This window comes from Carcharhinus amblyrhynchos, chromosome 20 (genome assembly GCF_965287045.1).
Source record: "Carcharhinus amblyrhynchos chromosome 20, sCarAmb.v2.hapA, whole genome shotgun sequence".
NCBI lineage: Eukaryota > Metazoa > Chordata > Chondrichthyes > Carcharhiniformes > Carcharhinidae > Carcharhinus > Carcharhinus amblyrhynchos.
This window is the reverse complement of record NC_137343.1, coordinates 45,564,092-45,578,622: the sequence shown is the minus strand read 5'-3', so window position 1 is coordinate 45,578,622 and position 14,531 is coordinate 45,564,092. Positions and strand designations below refer to the sequence as shown.

The window sequence follows — 14,531 nt, the reverse complement described above, 5'->3', positions numbered from 1 at the left end:
TCCAAGTATCCTAGTACACTAAGGGGCAGTTTCAGCATGGCCAATCAACCAAACCCGCAATAATTCATCATAGCACGCAGAATTAGTCAGGGGCCATTACTATGAGCTAATGAAGTGCAAAACATCTCTCAGAAAATCAAAAGTTATTGGCTTCTGAATTTTATTCTCATGGTCGGTTACATGCTAACTTGCATAGTGTTATTTTGTTAGACATAAGGGGTTAAGGCATCATTCCATTATATTTCCGATTGCTCAAAGTGACGCAAGAGAGAAAAATGCAGGGAATTATAGACCATTCGGCCCATCATAGCCAATGTTTATGCGGTCTATCCGCCTGCTTCTCATCTAACCCAATCAAAATAACCTTGTATTTCTTTCTCCTTCATGTGTTTGTCTACATGTGTGTCTACCTATGTGGTGTGAGTCACACAGTCTCTGAGCAATCTGGGTAAATCAGCGCCTTCTGTTGGAATTCATAGAATTCCTACAATGCAGGAGAAGGCCATTCGGCCCATCGAGTCTGCACTGACAACAATCCCATCCAGGCCCTATCCCCGAAACCCCACATATTTACCCTGCTAATCCCTCTAACATACACATCCCTAGACACTAAGGGGCAAATTAGCGTGGCCAGTCAACCTAACCCGCACACCTTTGAATAGTGGGAGGACAGCGGAGCACCCGGAGGAAATCCATGCAGACACAGGGAAAACTAACAAATTCTACACAGACAGTGACCCAAGGCGGGAATCGAACCAGGGTCCCTGGAGCTATGAGGCAACAGTGCCGACCACTGTGCAGTAATTATGAGTGATCACCTTGAGTTTATAGCTTCCTGGCATTTTCTGCCTCACAAATAAAATACCTTTGTTTTTTCTACCCTGTTAAACTCTTTTAGAAACTTAACTTGCTGCTTACTTCTCGTCCATCTCTTTTCCAGCGGGGAGAAATGCCCAGCCCGCCTAATATTTGCTTATTTGGATAATCTTTCAGTTCTGGTATCATTCGCTTTATTTTGGATAATGATTCAAATCTATCACTGTTAGGAGCATATTGAACCCCGCCGACAGTGTATTTGTCATCGCAATAGAACCATTGAATCCCTACTGCGCATAACGAGGCCATTCGGCCCATCGAGACTGCACCAATTCTCCGGTAGAACACAGTATCCAGTTCCAATCCACAGAAGCAGCACATCTTTGGGCTGTGGGAGGAAGCCCGGAGCGCCCAGAGGAAACCCACATAGAAATAGGGAGAATGTGAAAACTTCACACAGACAGTGACCCAAGGCCAGAATTGAACCCGGGTCCCTGGCTTTGTGAACCGCAATATTGACCTGACTTCATTCGTGTGAACATAATGACCGCCAGTAAATCTGATGCAGAACTGTGACCGCGAGTATCAGTATTTATATAACATATTAAAAAATCATTTGAATAATAAATCTCCTCCATATTTAATCGGGCAGGAGTAAGCTGGGCTGTGCAGGGAACTCTTACCATTGTCCAGCTAATGGCTTGTCCGTTTAATGAGATGATTCCATGGATGACATGAATACATTAGATTTCGCCACTAATCTGATCTTTCATTTGATTACAGTCGCAATCAATGAGTTAGCTATTTTTCAAAAGTATTTGAAGTTCTAGTTCTGAACTCTTGATAGAATAGCGCGGGGGTAAAATATTTCAACTGGTTTTAATTGATGAATCTCTGCTGTCTCCCAAACTGGATGTAACTCACATGCTCTGAGATTGCCCTGCCCTGGACTGTCCCCATATTGTTTGCCTGTCTGGTGTTACGGAAACAGTGCATTCGGGGGAAATTCCACCTTAACGCACACGGGGAGAACGCTCCACAATGTCACAGTTCAAATAATTCAGAGAACTTGCCATTTTTGATCTTCTGTTTTACAATTGAAAACATTCAATTAAATTCCATAAAAGTATCTGTAAAACTAAGAGGAAATATTTCTGTCCCAGACACATTTCTCCCTTAAATGCTCTTTATTCCCTCTTTTGCAGTGCATGAATTTCATACAATGTGTATTCCCGGAAGCAGACATTACTTGCTGAATTATTATTACTTTCACAAAAAAGTACGAATAATCTTCAACAAGAAGACAAAACACTTTCCATTCCTGACAGCATACAAGAGGAATCCATTTAGAGAGATGTCTCCTACACAAATGTCACTACTCCAACTACTGTACACATTCATTACAATATACTGATATTGCATTGAGAAATTCCACAAGTATTGTGGAACTTGGCCACGTATTATGACATTGCACAGATAATATTCAACAAGTTATCCAATCCTTCAATGTGAAGAAATGTGATTATTAACTATTATTAATAATAATTTTGTGAACACCACGTGATCAATACCACGGGATCACAGCTATTACATAGAACTATAGCCTCTAAATTCCACTCACAAAAATGGTGAGAGGAAGCGAAATACCAGTGATCAATTTATTCAAACTGATCACTGTGTTAATTCTGTTTAACACATCTGGTGTATACAGCCTGTCTGTTATCACGTTGCAAAATACACTCCCCAACATACTGGGTATTTCTCTTCTACGAGAAAAATACAAAATTTACATTTCAAGACAGATTATTTTCCATCTCTCACGCACTTGAATAAGATTGGATATGAAGAAATTTCTCCTACACGCTTTTTTGCCGCTATTCCAATTACTGCACACGTTCACTGTGAACTTACAGCGGTATTATTAAGTATTGTACAAACATTGTAGTACACTGGTCCCATAAGATGAAATCATACAGGTAAAGATCAGAAATATCCCTTTAACAAACTGACAATCTCCTTCAATGTGAAGGTTTTAATGGCACTGCTTCCATTCTGGAATACTATTTTTACACCAGAGTACACCTCTAGTTTTGTATGCATTATTTTTGGTCAGAGTCTTTTCCCTCAGTTTTTGTCCAAATACTTTTAAGCGTTCTGCCAGGGTGCGGCGCTGTTGGGCGGAATTCGCTATTTGGTGGGCGGTAACCCGGTGGAAAATGCAGAGGAGTTTCCACCCCTGACTGGACTTGGGAGATCTGCCCACATTTCCAAGGTTGATGTTTGAAAACAGCTCTTGATTCCTTCGTGCAGACAGGAAGAGTCGCATCTGCCAATATCCTCCGCCATATTCTCAATGCAGAATCATAGAGATGAGCTAAAAATGCAAGAATAGAATAGATACATAAACACCGGGAACAAGAAATGATTCAAATGCACTGCTTACAACTTATGTATGTAAGGGACTCCATGTCTTACCAGGATTTCACTGCTGAATCTCAGGTTTCCAGGCCATTCCCACATTTCCAGCACGCCTTCGGTTCGACTCGGCGTTTGTTTTCTGAATCTGTTGCCAGTCCAGGCTGTAGAGAGGCCTCTTCTTACTGTCATTATACACAACTGAAAAGAGAATGGATATGTAAGAAAAAGTCCATAAGATTGATATCACACGCTATTAATATTGATGCCCAATTATTGTTAAAAAAAATGCAAATGCAGCGAATCCAGCATGTTTTGAACATAATCTTACTTGGTATTGTTCTTTTAATGCGGTTCTATTTCCAAATGCTCTCTTCAAACGATAGCCGCCCCGGTGATCCTCTGCGGTGGAGCCTGAAGCAAGTGCGAGAGCTCCAGTCTGCTGCAGCTCTGCCCAGGAGCTCCGAAATTTATAGTCCCGAATGTACAGGGAGAAGCGTGAGTGCCGGGTTTCTCCGCGGTTCCCACACTCGGCAGCCAATCGCTGCTGCCAGAGGAACAATGGCCAAAGTCCTTATTTTCTGAAGGATGAATTAGCCACGCTGACTGTCCTTTGTAGCCGCTTCACAAGACCATCTGGAGAGCTGGTAGCAGCCAATAATCCCGGGTCGCAGATTATGAGAAACGGAGACAAATTCTCCGACATGCCACCCAACACAGGGATAAAAAAAAGCACATCTGTCTCCTCTTTAACCTCCTGTGTCAAAGAATCTTCAAGAAACTTTATTTTAAGAAACACTTCCTCTAAAGATCATTCACTAAATGGTAGATCTTTGCAGCAACAACTTGAATGTTGAAATATTTTAAGTAAATACGTTAAAGGCTTCTGAAATCTATGTTAATTTGAATATAAACATTTTGGGCAAAGTGTTACCGAAGTTTAATATACACTCCAAGGAACAGTCTTGAGTTTAAGTGTGGTACGGTGATTTCTAAACTAAAAAGCTCACAGGACCATATTGTTTGCAGTTTTCCCAAACAATCCAGATCTAGGAAGAAGACTGATCCGCTATTGCATTGTTTAGTCAAGTGAATCCATTCACCTGACATTTATATGCATCAGTTGGACACGGAAAATAGCAGCAGCTCAGTATAGATCGGTAACACTGAGCCAGCGATTTATCTCTTAAATTAACTGCAATTTCAAATTCTATGAATCATTCAAACATAAGAATATGGAAATAGGAATGTGAGTGGGCCCTTCGAGCCTATTCCAGCGTTCAACAAGATCCTCACTGGTCTACTACCTTCCCGCACTATCTACGTACCCCTTAATTCTCTTTTTACCCCGAAATCAGAGGCTCGGAGAATCATAGAATCCCCCACAGTACAGAAGAGGCCATTCAGCCCGTCAAGTCTGCACCGATCCTCTGAAAGAGCACACTTCCCCGTCCTCACGCCGCAACCCCACACCTGTTCAATCCACATAACCTGCCCATCTTTGAACTGGGTGAGGAAACCGGATACCCGGAAGAAACTCACATAGACACAAGGAGAACGTGACCCAGTGAAGAGTTCCACAGATTCACACTCTCTGGCTGAAGAAATTCCTCCTCACCTCTGTTTTAAAGGATCATCCCTTTAGCCTGAGGTTGTGGCTTCTGGTTCTAGTTTTTCCCATGAGTGGAAAAATCCTCTCCACACCCACCTCATCCAGGCCTTGCAGTAACCTATAAGTTTCAATAAGACACTCCCTCAAACTTCTAAACTCCACTGAGTACAGATCCGGAGTCCTCAACTATTCATCATACAACAAGCTCTTCATTCCAGGGATCATTCTTGTGAATCTCCTCTGCGCCCTTTCCAAAGCCAGCACATCCTTCCTTAGGCATGCGGTCCAAAACTGCTCACAATACTCCAAATGGGTCCTGACCTGAGCCTTATACAGTCAAGAAGTACATTCCTGCTCTTGTATTCTAGTCTTCTCAACATGAATGCTAACATTGCATTTGCGTTCCTGACTGCCGACTGACTCTACATCTTAACTTTAAGAGAATCTTGAACAATGACTCCCAAGTCCCTTTGTATTTCTGATTTCCTAAGCATTTTCCCATTTAGAAAATAGTCTATTTCTCCATTCCTCCTTCCAAAGTGCATAACCTCACAATTTTCCACATTGTATTCCATCTGCCACTTCTTTGCCTACTCTCCTAACCAAGTCCTTCTGCAGCCCCCCCGATTCCTCAATAGTACCTATCCCTCTACATATCTTTGTATCATCTGCAAACTTAGAAACAGTGCCTTCAGTTCCTTTCTCCAAATTGTTAATGTATATTGTGAAAAGTTGTGGTCCCAGCACTGACCCCTGAGGCACACCAGTAGTCACTGAATGCCACCCTGAAAAAGACCCCTTTATCCCCACTCTCTGCCTTCTGCCAGTCAGCCAATCCTCTATCCATGCCAGGATCTTACCCTTAACACCATGGGCTCTTTATCTATTTAACAGTCTCCTATGTGGCACCTTGTTAAAGGCCTTCTGGAAATCTAAATAAATTACATCCACTGGTTCTCCCTTATCTAATTTACTTGTTACCTCCTCAAAGAACTCTAACAGATTTGTCAGACATCACCTTCCCTTGACAAAGCCGTGCTGATTCACTCCTACTTTATCATGCACTTCCAAGTACTCTGCAATCTTATCTTTCATAATGGACTCTAAAATCTTGTCAATGACTGAAGTCAGGCTAACCTTCTGAATAGTCTTCTGTGCTGTGACAGTTCTGTGATTCTGCAAATTACTCTTCAGAAATGCTATGCTGCAATGTTGCAGTTTGACAGACTTCACATTGAGTGCCATATTTCTTCATTACCCTCAATTCCATAATACATTTGAATAAGGGGAAGGAAGAGGAATTCAATAGATCATCCGATTGAGCTAGGAAATTAAATTAGAGAAGCACGAGCTTTACAGTTCAGAAATGTATGAAACAGTGAATGATAAATTAAAATAAACTCAGCGCACTATTGGATTGGAATCATAGAATAATAGAACCAGGCAGTGCAGAAGAGGCTCTTCGGCCCATCAAGCCTGCACTAGCACATTGGAAACACCTGAATTCCCATCTGCCAGCACTTGGCCCATAGCCCTGAATGTTCTGGTGTGCCAAGTGTTCATCCAAATACTTTTTAAAGGATGTGCGGGAACACACATTTACACATCTTCCAGACAATGCATTCCAGACTGTCAACACTCTCTCATAAAATCTACGGCACAGAGACAGGTCCTTCAGCCCAAACTGATCCATGCTGACCAACATACTCATCTAAGCTAACCTCATTTGCCTGTATTTGGCCCCTATTTCTCTAAAACTTTCCTATCCATGTATCTGTCAAAATGCCTTTTAAAAATTATCAAATGGCTGAATGGACTCGATGGGCCAAATGGCCTAATTCTGCTCCTATATCTTATACATTTATGAATTTATGTCCTCTTGTGACTGACCCTTCTACAGCTGCTCCTTATCCACTCTGTCTATATCTCTCATAATCTTGTACACCTCAATCAGGTCGCTCCTCAGTCTTCTCTACAACCAACTCAAGCTTATGTAACCTCACTTCATACCTTAAGTCTTCCATCGCAAGCAGCATCCTGGTGAATCTCCTTTGCACCCCCTCCAGTGCAATCACATTCTTTAGATAATGTGGCGACTAGATCTGCACACAATGCTCTAGCTGTGGCCTCTCCAAAGTTCTATACAACTCCAACATGACTTCCTGCTTTTGTAATCTATGCCTGGATTGATAAAGGCAAGTATCCGATATGACCTTTTCACCACCCTACTAACATACTTTCAGAGATCTGTGGACAAACACAGCAAGGTCCAGTTGTTCCACAGACTTCTTAATCTCCTATCATTTATTGAGTACTTTAATGTCAAATTACTCCTAGCAAAGTGTATCACCTCACACTTTTCAGAGTTAAATTCTATCTGCCACTTATCTGCCCATTTGACCATTCCGTCTTATAGCCCAAGACACTCTGCCTCATTGTTCACCACCCGTCCAATCTTTGTGCCATCTGCAAACTTTACTGTATGTTATGTGAATAGTACATTTGGAACAGGTGGCTGAGAAAAATCAACATGTACTGAAAGAGTATAAATGTTTTGATTAAACCAGATTAGAAAGTATTAGCCATGGTTAGTTAAAGTTACAGAATTTACAGTTCCGAAGAAGACTCATATTGGATTCGAAATTCTGCTCTGTTTCTCTTTCCAGTGATGCTACCAGACCTGCCTTTTCTTCCAAGCACTTTTTCTTTTAAAATAATAGATCCCAAAACATTAGGGCATTTTCAAAATACAATTACATGAATGTGAATGAGCTTTAGTGGTTTCACATGTTATAGATTCCTATGGGGTAGGTATGGAAGAGCGAACATTAATCGTTTCACTGGACACGCCCATGTTTCGATCAAGCCGATATGTGAGGCAGGATATACTGACATATAAATAGGCCTTTACCCAAGGGACAAAACAGTGTGTGCCGCACATCTGACCGAAATATGAGCGTAATGCACCGGGTGCAAGGAAATAATGCACCGTAAATGCAAAATTTGTTCGTTCAGTAACTTAACATAATATTTTTATTAGAAGTTTGCAATGATACATTGTCGCCATATGCGTTCCCAGATATGCGTGCATTGAATGCAATTTTAAATATCTTCCTCTGAACATTGCTTAATTTGGATCATTTCATGTTGCACTGTTAACTGGTCTGGTTCACAAGATAATCCCAAAGATTTCTATGAACTCGCTCAGATGACCACGGATATTACAAAATATTGGCCTTCATATTTCTTTCATAGACTGTGCCACAGTTCCAATTTACTGCTTCTATTTAACAAGAAGATTTCAAGCATCTTCAACAAAGACACAGCATCTCACACTCTCAGAGAGTGTAATCTTCCAATACCCGACAGCCAGTAACTACTGCAGGGTAAGCCGACGGTTCGTTACAGTTCACCCTCATAATATTGAACATTCACCGACACAAAATCATTTATCTTAATTTATTTAAGCATAGTGTACAAGATATACAATAGATATTCAACAATTCAATGTCTTTGCTACATAAAGATAAAGAAAATCAAGGGAAGATGAATCACTTTCCATCCGTGACTCATTTCGATATAAAATTATGATAATAGAGAAGGCAGCCATTCAGCCCATCGAGGTTGCACCGACTCAGCGTCCCACCCAGACACTATCTAAGTAACCCCACACATTTCCCATGGCTAATCCATCTAATCTGCACATCCTGGGACACTAAGCGGCAATTTAGCATGGTCAATCCACCTAATCTGCATATTTTTGGACTGTGGGAGGTACACCACGGAGACACGGGAGAATGTGCAAACTCCACACAAACAGATATGTAATGGAAATGGTTGTGTGTGTGTGTGTGTGGGGAGGTACACAATTATTTCAGTCATTCCATATGCTACATATATTCACCGTGAATATATAGATACACTGCTGTACTGTTTAGCAACTGTACACATACTATAGGCTGAATATTACACAGAATGTGATCAGAAGTATGGCTTTCACACTTTTCTTTCAATGTGAAGATAAGCAATGACATGTCTTCCATCCGGGAATATTGTTTTATGCGAGTTATGATCAGCTTTTTTTTGCAAACCACCTAAAGTCTTTTAGCACGGCCACAGCTTCCAGTGTGTGGTGAGCCTTTGATTGTCATCATTAGTGAGACATCTCACAACATCAGGCTAAAGTCCAACAGATTTCCTTGGTAGTACACGCCACTAGCTTTCAGAGCTCTGCCCCTTCGCCAGGTGAGTGGGAGTTCTGTACACAAACAGGGCATATAAAGACACAGACTCAATTTACAAAATAATGGTTGGAATGCGAGTCTTTACAGGTAATCAAGTCTTAAAGGTACAGATAATGTGAGTGGAGAGAGGGTTAAGCACAGGTTAAAGAGATGTGTATTGCCTCTAGACAGGGTAGTTAGTGAGATTTTGCAAGCCCAGGCAAGTCATAGGGGTTACAGATAGTGTGACACGAACCCAAGATCCCTGTTGAGACCGTCCTCACATGTGCAGAACTTGGCTATCAGTCTCTGCTCAGTGACTCCACGTTGCACTGTGTTGTGAAGGCCATCTTGGAGAACACTTAACCGAAGATCAGAAGCTGAATGGCTGTGACTGCTGAAGTGTTCCCCAACAGGAAGAGAACACTCTTGCCTGGTGAGTGTCGAGGGGTGTTCATTCAACCGTTGTCACAGCATCTGCATGGTCTCCCCAATGTACCATGTCTCGAGACATCCTTTCCTGCAGCGTATCAGGTAGACAACATTGGCTGAGTTGCAAGTGTATGTACTGTGTACCAGGTGGATGGTGTTCTCACATGAGATGATGGCATCCATGTTGATGATTGGGCACACCTTGCAGAGGAAATGATACCTCGAGGGATGGTACATTGGGGAGACCATGCAGACGGTATGACAATGGATGAATGAACACCACTCGACAATCACTAGGCAAGATTGTTCTCTTTCTGTTGGCGAACACTTCAGTGGTCACTGGCATTTGCCCTCTGATCTTTGGGTAAGCGCTCTCCAAGGCGGCCTTCACGACACACAATAGCGCAGAGTTGCTAAGCAGAGACCAATAGCCAAGTTCTGCACACATGAGGATGGCCTCAACTGGGATCTTGGGTTCATGTCACACTATCTGTAACCTCCATGACTTCCCTGGGCTTGCAAAATTTCACTAACTGTCCTGACTGGAGAGAATACACACCTCTAACTGGTGCTTAACCCTCTCTCCACCCACATTATCTGTACTTTTAAGACTTGATAACCTGTAAGGACTCACATTCTAACAATTATTTTGTAAATTGAGTTTGTCTTTATATGCCCTGTTTGTGAACAGAACTCCCGCTCACCTGATGAAGGGGCAGCGCTCTGAAAGCTAGTGGCTTGTGCAACCAAGGAAACCTGTTGGATTTTAACCTGGTGTTGTGAGACTACTTATTGTATTTACCCCAGTCCAACGCTGGCATCTCCACATCATGTCGTCATTAAGACAGGGAGTGTCTACTATAACTAAGCAATTGGCTGAATGTGAATAATTTGCAGAGATTTGAGGATTTTCTTCTAAACGTTGTTTCTGGCGGTTGAACAACATTGGCAGCCTATTATAAAATAAAAAAATGAAATAGTCTGGTTGAGAACCCCGGTTATAGGAACGATAAGAAATATTACCATGAGGTGAGAAAGCCTGATTTTCCTATGTGCAGCCGCTGGTGGGAAGTTTGTGGCTTAACTTTTTCCAGGTAGCTGGTCACTTTCATAAAATCCACAGAGTTCCTACAATGCAGAAGGAGGCCATTGGAGTTTGCACTGACTCTCCAAAAGAGCACCTAACCCAAGCTCTATCCCCCCAACCCCATCTATTTACCCCGCTGGTTGATCTCTTCTGTTCCGTTCCGTTCTGTGTGGAGTTTGCACATTCTCTTCGTGTCTGCGTGGGTTTCCTCCCACAGTCCAAAGATGCGCAGGTTAGGTTGATTGGCCATACTAAGAAATTGTCCCTTAGTATCCAGGAATGTGTAGGTTAGAGGGATTAATGGGTATAATATGTAGGGATAGGGGGGGATAGGGCCTAGGTGGGATTGTGGTCGGTGCAGAATCGATGGGCCGAAGGGCCTCTTTCTGCACTGTAGGGTTCTATGTTCTATGTTCACCCGCCGCTGTTGGCAAATTTCCTGTGTAACTAAATCCATCAACTGAAAAAGTAGAGAACCGAATTGTGAAAAAATTGGCCCCCAGCACGGGGTTGAAGATTGATCTAACTCTTGGAGTGCTCAGGGACCAGGTCTGTCGTTTGTTTTCACACCAGGTTGTGATGCTGAAAAGACCGAAGTCACTTTGAAAGTTTCTTCGCATGATTCTTCCCAGTATAACAGCCTCGTTTCCGGAGAGTCTCAGACTGGAGCTCGGCACTTCCGGCTTTGCCTTTCTTGGTCACTCTGGATCCAATCCGGGGTCAGTCCCAAAAGCAGGAACAGCTGGCCAGCACGGATGTCAAGTTGGTCTCCGCTGTTTTCAACTCATTTGAAGTTAGAAGATCTCGGGAAACTCCCGCCCAGCATCATTTAAACAATTCTGTTACTGAATAAAAGCTGCGTTAGGCATCTGGTTGACAGGAATTACTCTGTGGCACAGTGGTTAGCATTGCTGCCTCACAGAGCTAGGGAACGGTTTCGATCCATACTGTCCATGTGAAGCTTACACTTTCTCTCCGTGTCCTGCAGGTGCTCCGGTTTCCTCCTACAGTCCAAAAACGTGCAAATTACGGGGATAGGGCGGAGGAGCAGGACCTGGATCGGTACAGATTTGATGGGCCAGATGCCCTCTTTCTGCACTGTGGGCGTGCTATGATTGGATTGTGTTATTTTCTGTAGTTAGGTTGCTGTTACTGAAGTGTAAGTGACCAGTAACGACTCGGATATGAAGCATCAATACTCTTAAACTTTTTGCAAAAACTGAAACTATTCCAGTTACTATTAACAGCGCAACCCGTCAGTGAAACTGAAATCAAATAACAAAGAGCAAAGGAAAGTACAAAATATGAACAGGGCCATGATGCCCTAACTAAACTACAAAAAACAACTCTTCTGCACTGACTCAGTCCATATCCCTCTATTCCCTCCGTATCCCTCTATTCATGCACCCATTCAGATAGAACCATAGAAAATTACAGCTCAGAAACAGGCCTTTTGGCCCTTCTTGTCTGTGCCGAACCATTTTTTGCCCAGTCCCACTGACCTGCACTTGGACCATATCCCTCCACACCCCTCTCATCCATGTACCCAACCAAGTTTTTCTTAAATGTTAAACGTGACCCCACATTTACCACTTTATCCGGCAGCTCATTCCACACTCCCACCACTCCCTGCGTGAAGAAGCCCCCCGCTAATATTCCCTTTAAACTTTTCTCCTTTCACCCTTAACCCATGCCTTCTGATTTTTTCTCCTCTAGCCTCAGTGGAAAAAGCCGACTTGCATTCACTCTATCTATACCCATCAAAACCTTATATGCCTCTATCAAATCTTCCCTCATTCTTCTACGCTCCAGGGAATAAACCTATTCAATCTCTCTCTGTAACTCAGATGCTTCCTAAATCTTGTGCCTGCTCCCACTACCTTCTCTGGCAGCACATTCCAGATACCCACACTCTCTGCATGAAAAGTTTTTCCCACATCTCCTTTAAACTTTCCCCCTCTCATCTTGAAACTTTGCAATTGACACTTCTAGTAAAATTGCAATATTACAACATTTGAATAATTCATTGCACTTGCTCACATCATATTGAGTACAGTGAATAATATTCATTATTATTATGCATGTTTCATAGACTAATTATCCAGCCATCAATGTACCAAATACTCATGACCATCAAATGAATGTTTCTTGATCAGGAGATTGAAGCGTTGCTGATAGGTGTACCGCAGTTTAAAATAGTAAGTGTTCTAGAATAGTGGATTTAAGAGCTGGGAAAAAAAAACCTCTATCCACCATACTTATGCCTCTCATAACTTTGAAGACTTCTATCAGGTCTCCCCTCTGCCTCAATCTTTCCAGTGAAAACAATCCTTGTTTATTCAACCACTCCTCACAGCTAACACCCTCCAGACCAGGCAACATCCTGGTGAACCTACTTTGCAATCTCACTGCAGTTTCCACGTCATTCTGGTAATGTGGCGACCAGAACTGCACACAATACTCCAAATGCGGCCTAGCCAAGGTTTGATATCGTTTAATAAATCCTGCTGGTGATTAATATTAAAAGGTGCCAGTGGAACTGATACCCTTTTTAGCATTAACAATAGTGCATTGTGTAGGAGGGATTAAAACCTTTTGTTCCCTAGATGTTTTCAGTAAAATGAACCCAAACAAATTGAGAAACGCATCACTGCAGATTCTTCCGCACGTACCAAAGCTCAACTTTAACTGCATTTTGGAGCAAAAAGATTGAATGAGGCGGCGCAGCAGCAATAGAGACTGATTCTGAGGAGAGTAGTTTCAATCAGTTTCGCTGTTGTCCGCTTTAGTGGAAACTTACGCATAGATTATATCATTTAACTGTGCGATTTAAGCAGAATGTTCCCGATGTTTAGGAGTTAAGAAACCATTTCTAAATGAACAGCGGTTCTCGTGAAACTGTTGATACATTTTCCTTCAATGTTAAGTTGGCCACCGAATTTGCTAAAATGGTTCCAACTGTGCATCACTGTAAATAGAGCAAGAAGAAACAGCCCAAACCCGAAGGCCCAATACCACTCCAGGCTTTATTACCCAAACTTTTCGCATTCTGGAAGAGCGCAGTATAACTGCAGACTGTCACAGGGGATGGATAGCCCAAACTATCAAGATTCCTCCAAATCTCAGACCGTTGATGGGAGATGGGGTGGAGTGTGTGTAGCGGAGCGGGGCGAGGGGGTGGGGGTGGGTTGTGGGGGAGGGTGTTTCTCGTTGGGAGCTCGAAATACGATTTAAAAGGAATTATGTACCAGTCGATCGGGATGGGACTTTCTGCAAAAGTATAGAAAGGAAAGGTGATATAAGAGACCTGTAGAAGTGGTAGTGTGGAGGTGAGCTTTGGTTGTATAAGGGAAAAACAAGCATCGTTAAAGCCTGAGAGAAATCGAGAGTATGTGCTGGAGAGGAATTTCTAGGAATAGGGAAAGGAACCCCTTTAATGATTTAGGACCAAACTTAAAATCAATGAGCGGGAATCATAGGATTATAGAACTTCTACAGTGCGGAAAGAGGCCATTTGACCTATCGAGCCTGCACTGACAACAAGCCATCCCCATAACCCCACGTATTTACCCTGCTAATCCCACTGATACTAAGGGACAATTTAGCACGGCCAATCAGCCTAACCTGCACATCTTTGGACTGTGGGAGGAAACAGGAGCACTCCGAGGAAACCCACACAGCTACAGAGAGAATGTGCAAATTCCACAAGGCCAGAACTCGGGTGCCTGGCGTTGTGAGGCAGCAATGCCAACCACTGTGCCGCCATCCCGGATTTTAACAAGAACAGGGTGCCAGAAATGTGACTTCATCCGGTTAGAATTTGGTTCTCAATGTATTAATGGCACTTGCTAAGTTTAAAAGGGAGATGATTTTATTGAAATATGTAAGATTCTGAGCGATGTTGATAGGTTAAATATTGAGAGGACCATTCTCTTCGCGGGAGAGT

General features: G+C 42.6%; 1 long non-coding RNA gene across 1 annotated transcript; it reads right to left on the bottom strand.

The window, feature by feature from the left end:
* Positions 1–1,889: 1,889 nt before the first annotated feature.
* Positions 1,890–3,657, bottom strand: LOC145356161 (uncharacterized). The gene is made up of 3 exons (XR_013889070.1): positions 3,563–3,657; positions 3,292–3,432; positions 1,890–3,190 (listed from the first exon to the last, which is right to left on the bottom strand). It is a non-coding gene; the product is annotated as an uncharacterized LOC145356161 (long non-coding RNA).
* Positions 3,658–14,531: the final 10,874 nt, after the last annotated feature.